Here is a 6,199-nt window from a genome sequence, read left to right on the forward strand (position 1 = left end):
TATCAGTATTATAGAGGTATTCCACTAGATTGTTTTTATTTTAATTGCTGTAATCTGTCTATTCAGAAAACAAAACAAAACAAAAAGCCAAGATTTGCTTTACTTACACAAAGGGAAATGTGTTTTAAAATAATGACAAGACAAACATTTGACGGTGGTAATTAATGTCTACTTGGTTATTGCTGAGTGATTTTTTTTTTTTTTTTGGTATTAACAGTATCCTTCAGTTCAACATTTTTAGCTATGTATAAAAGTAATGATTAAAAAAAAAAAAAAAAAGCTAAGAAAAGTAGCCATGTTGACAAGTACTTTATTAAGGTAAAACTCATTAAAATCATGAAAAGCCCTGGGTTTGGGCTCTAATCAATAAATTCCTGAAATGTGAGAATAAAATTAGAATTACCCAAAGGAAAAATACTATTCCCTGAGGAACTTACAAAGTGTGTATTCTACTGACATTTAAGAAAGTCTTGAGAGATCATCTTGTGTAGTATAAAGGGGAATGGTGAAATGGTTGTTCCTTATTAAATCTGACTTTGTCCTTTTTCTTAGCTGTTTTTGTTTGTTTGTTTGTTTGTTTGTTTTGTGGGGGAAAGGGTGATTATTTCAAGTGAAATTTGTCTGTTGTATAATATTTTATTACTTACTTCCATTGACACCTAAGAAAGTCAGGACCAAAGGGAAACAAAGAAAAGCAACTATCCCCACAGTTTCACATAAATAAATCACTTAAACATCCTCATATTTGCTTCAAAATACTTTTCTTCTTCGAAAGGAAGAAGGTAGGATTCCTACCTAGTACCAAACTGATTTCTTCATTGGAATGACTTGGCACTCAGAACCCTCTAACCAGATGTCCAAGTGAACAAAGTTTGCAAGCATTGTTTCCTTTGACAATTTTAAGAAACCAATTAAATGTGCAAGGAATTCTAATAATCATTTAATACTAAAATATATACACTGCTGTGTTCTAGGATCTACATTAAGTGTTTTGAAAATATTATCATAATTTTATCTTTATTTATTTATGTATTTTATTGCTGAGGCAATTAGGGTTAATTGATTTGCTCAGGGTCATACAGCTAGGAAGTTTTAAGTGTCTGAAACCAGATTTGAACTCAGGTCCTTCTGACTTCAAAGATAGCATATTCACTGGGCCACTGAGTTGCCCAATAGTGTCTTAATTGATCCTCACAAAACCCCTAAGAGTTAATGCTATTATTATCATCATCATCCCTATATTAAAAAAAAATTTTTTAGGCTGGAGAAATATTATTTTTTTTGATTAAAGCTTTTTTTTTTTTTTCAAAACACATGTATGGATAATTTTTCAACATTGTCTTTTGTAAAACTTTATGTTCCAAATTCCCCTCCTTAACCCCTCTGCCCCTTTGCCTAAGTGGCAAGTAAATCAATATATGTTAAACATGTTAAGATATATGTTAAATATATGTATACATATTTATACAATTATCTTGCTGCACAAGAAAAATCACATCAAAAAGGAAAGAAATTGAGAAAGAAAACAAAATGCAAGCAAACAACAACAAAAAGAGTGAAAATGCTATGTTGTTATCCACATTTAGTTCCCACAATCATCTCTTTGGGTGTAGATGGCTTTCTTCAACACAAGAGAGTCATTTACACCTCAGTCATCTCATTGTTGAAATGAGCCACTTCCATCAGAATTGATCTTTGTATAATCTTGTTGTTACTGTGTATAATGATCTGCTGGTTCTTCTCATTTCACTTAGTATCAGTTCACATAAGTCTCTCCAGGACTCTCTGGAATCATCTATGTTCATCTCCCTCCTTTCTTTCTCTCAGATATAATAGGTTACCTTTGTCTCTTCATGAGATGTAGTACCACCACTTTACACTTTTTTATGATATAATTTCCTTTCCACCTCTAGTTTCTAAAACAAATTGTACATATGTTATTTACATATTTTTTTTGGCAGAAGTATAGTTCTCAAGATTTCTTTTTACCTTTTTAGAAATCTCGAATTCTGTATTTGAAGATCAAACCTTTTATGTAGGTCTAGTTTTTTCATCAAGAATAGATGGAATTCATTTATTTCGTTAAATGTTCATCTTCTTCCCTCGAAAACGATGCTCATTCTTGCTGGGTATGTTATTCTTGGCTGCATACCAAGTTCCTTAGCCTTTTGGAATATCATGTTCCAGGCCCTTTGTTCTTTTAATGTGGACGCTGCTAGATCCTGGGTTATCCTTATTGTGGCTCCTCCATATCTGAATTGATTTTTTCTAGCAGCTTCCAATATTTTTTCCTTTGTCTGATGGTTCTTGAACTTGGCCACTATATTTCTTGGAGTTTTGATTTTAGGGTCCCTTTCAGTAGGTGACTGATGAATTTTTTTCAATGTCTATTTTACCCTCTGTTTCCAAAACATCTGGGCAGTTCTCTCTGATAATTTCCTTGAAAATAGTGTCCAAGCTCTTTTTTTCCTCACATTTTTCAGCGAGTCCGATTATTCTCAAATTGTCTCTCCTGGATCTGTTGTCTTTCTAATAAGGTACTTGACATTCTTTTCAATTGTTTCATTTCTCTGGTTTTGCTTGACTACTTCTTGGTTTCTCCTTGAGTCATTCATTTCTTCTTGTTCGAGTCTAATTTTCAATGATGTATTTTCTTCACTCACTTTTTAAATTTTTTTTTTTTGTAATTGTCCAATTGAGTTTTTATCTTCTATGGAGTTTTTTTTTTTTTTTTTTTTTTCATTTTATCCATTTTATTTTTTAGAGAGCTGATTTCTTTATCCAGCTCACTAATCCTGTTTTCCTTGAAGTTGTTTGCCTTTTCTAATTCACTGATTTTATTTCTCAATGATTTGTTTTCTTTATCCACTCTGTCTTTAAATGCGTGGAATGACTTCTCCAGGCTCTCTTGCCAAGCCTCCCTTTCCTTTTCCCATTTCTCTTCCAGCTCTCTTGTGAGAGTCTTTTTGATATCTTCTTTGAGATTCTTTTGTATTGAGGAGCAGATCATATCCCCCTTAGGGGATTACTCTGGGGACAGTCTGTTTTTAGTCTCCTCAGTATTTGAAGTCTGTTCTCTCTCCACACAGAAGCTGTCAATGGTTAGAGCCCTTTTGAATTTTTTGTTCATTTTGTCAAGAGCAGAATGGAAGAGAACTAACTGACAAGAGAAACAATTGGCCTGTTTTGGGGGGGATGGGGCTGGATGGTGTTAATGGGCTTCCTCTACAGACTGGGGGTAGGGCAGCAGAGAGCCACTACAGAACAGTGATGGCTGGGCTGAGTCTGCGCTCTGAGGCTCTGAGAACCCACTAAGTCATTCCAGATGGGGGTTGGGGGTGGCCGGTTCTGAGAGATGCTGGCTTTCCGGGGTTTTAATCCTCACCTCCGGTGTTTACACTCTCTCAGCTGCTCCTGGCTTGCTGCCAAGACAGAGTATCCACAGTGGGGTAAAAGCCTTTTCTCAGAAATGTTAGATATTGTACCCCTCCCTCTCTGGTCTGAGCTGTGTGAGCTGTCTGTCTTGCTCTCCCTGCCTGCCCTCAGTCTGCACCCAGTCTGTTCGACCCTCCCCGGAGCAAACACAGACCTTCTCTGGTGAATTTCATGCATGTCTTCTCTTGGTGATTATTTGTGGGTTTCTTTTCTGGTCAAGCATTAACTCTGAGGCTTGTCATGAAGTAAATTCTGAGAGAAAACACGGAGCTCAAACAGCTGTCTGTCTCCACGCCGCCATCTTGGCTAGAAGTAGGAAATACCATCCCTATATTAAAATTGAAAAAACTTATGCAAATAGATTTTGACTTAACCAAGGCACCCAACTAGAAAGTATCTGAGATTGTATTTCAACTCAAGTCTTCCTTATTCCAGTTCCATTAAATATTGGATCACCTAGCTGCCTAGGCGATAAAGCCATACTGTTGTATTCATTTGAAGTTCTATGAAAGGTGGTATGAACTATAAAAATACATATACTCATTGCTTTTGGTAATTATATTACATACTATTCCCCTTAAAAGACCTTACTGTAAAGAAATTCATCCTCTCTCTCCCCTCATTTATTTTCCTGTATCTCACATAAAATATTCCATTTTCCCCCCTCCATGCTTTTCATAGGCTGTCCTCTATATCTAGAAGGCACTCCACTCCCTCTTTCACTCCTCTGCCTGTCAGAATCAAGGATTACCTGCAAAGGTTAAAATGAGTATCATTTTTTTCTCCAATAAATCATTAATATTCTTTCAACTGGTAGAAACTCTTCTTCTCATTCATTTCACTTCCTTGTATTTATCTATTATTTACTTATAGATATTGTTTCTCTTGATAAATATAAATTTCTTGAAGGCAAGTGTTATTTCCTTACTAAAAAAAATTAGGACTTATAACAATGCTCATTTCATGGTATTTAATAAAACTTTATAAAAGACTATGTAATAAACATATTAAATATTTCAATGTTTATTCATTTCTTAATTTATTCAACAAATATGTACTGCATATTTATGCATTGTATTACATTTATGGTGTAGCTAGGTGACACAGTAAATAGTGTTATATCTGGAGTAAGACCTGAGTTCAAATCAAAGGTGAGACACTTAATCTGTATGAGTCTGGGCAAGTCATTGAACCCTATTTACCTTAATTTCCTCATATGTAAAATGAACTGGAGAATAAATGACAAACTCCAATATTTTATCAAGAGAATCCCAAATAGGGTCATAAACAATCATATGAATGAAATAAATGAACAGCTCAACATTAGAATCTAAGGGGAGATACTGATATATTTACTTGCAAGAGCTCCCAACATACTTTGATGGCTACTCAAGGTGAATGCAAAGAACACATAAAACATCTCGGTAATAAATAACTTTGGAGAAAAACTTCATGGAAGAAATAATGTTTGACCTGAGTCTTGAAGGATCACTAGGGAGAAAAGAAGCAAAATATTCTATAATTAGAGTGTAAAACAAAACAAAAAAAAAAGCGATGGAATTGGGAAAGTAATGGACATGTTTAAGGATTTCAAGTATTCTTGTTTAACTGGAGCATAGCTTAGAGAAGGAAGAATTATGTGAAACAAATATAGATAAGCCTGAACATAAAGATCATAGGATGTTAGTTTCAGACTTGGTAGAAATTTTAGAAGTCATCTAGTTCAAACTCCTCATTTTTATAGATAAGAAAATAGAGCCTTAAAGAGGTCACATGACTTTCTCAAAATTAGCCAGGTATTAAACCTCTCATGATACCAAGATTAATGTTTTTCTTTTGTGTTGTTGCTGCTGTTTGCTTATTTTTGTTTTGATTTTTTCTTCTTGAACACAATTGAAAAAAATTTACTTTGGAACCAGGAAGTAAATAATTTTAGTTTAAATTTATTCAATGAATACTATCATGTAGCCATTGAAAGTTTTTGAATATACAGACTTGGCATTAGGAAGATTGATTTTAGAATAGTGAAAAGATCAGAGAAGTAAGGACATCTGGATTTGTACTTTGAAATCATTGCTTTCTACTTGTATGACCTTGGACAAGTCCTTTCAATGAACTTCAGTGTATAGAGGATAACAATAATTATACTAGCTAAATCATAAAAACATAAGGATGAAATAAGAAAAGTTGAGTAAAGCATAAAGCAAGATACCATGATTAATGTATCACTAGAAAAAGTGGATGGATTGAATGAGGACAAGATTAATACTTGTTGCCAAAAGAGGCACTTCCATGATTCAGTTTTTCAAGAATTTTTTTTTTCTACTCAACTTCACCTTTCATCTCTCTCCTCAGTCCTTGTATATTCATTTTCTATTATATTATTTCACTTTTTTTCTACCTTTTAAATATTATCTTATGTATCAGTTCTTCCAATCAAATAATGTAAAAATATTTACATCACTAAGCACTGGTCTTTAGCTTGTTGTTTGCCTTTTTTATCCTTTGGTCTTTGGTTTCTGAAACAGAATGGGGGACACAGTAAACCTTCTACAAGTGTTTGTTAAATATATGGTTTACCATTGTCCTACCATCCCAAAGTAAGTGAAGCTTTCTGTTCCAATGCCTCATAATCATGGTATATTAAGATAGACTATTGCAGAATAATAGAATCAAAAACTACTTGAGCTTAATAACATGTGAATTCTTCTAAGAGTTTGCGATGCATTTTGTTGATGAAGGAAACAAATCTCAGAGAGGGGAA

Source organism: Sminthopsis crassicaudata, chromosome 3 (genome assembly GCF_048593235.1).
Source record: "Sminthopsis crassicaudata isolate SCR6 chromosome 3, ASM4859323v1, whole genome shotgun sequence".
Classification (NCBI taxonomy): Eukaryota; Metazoa; Chordata; class Mammalia; order Dasyuromorphia; family Dasyuridae; genus Sminthopsis; species Sminthopsis crassicaudata.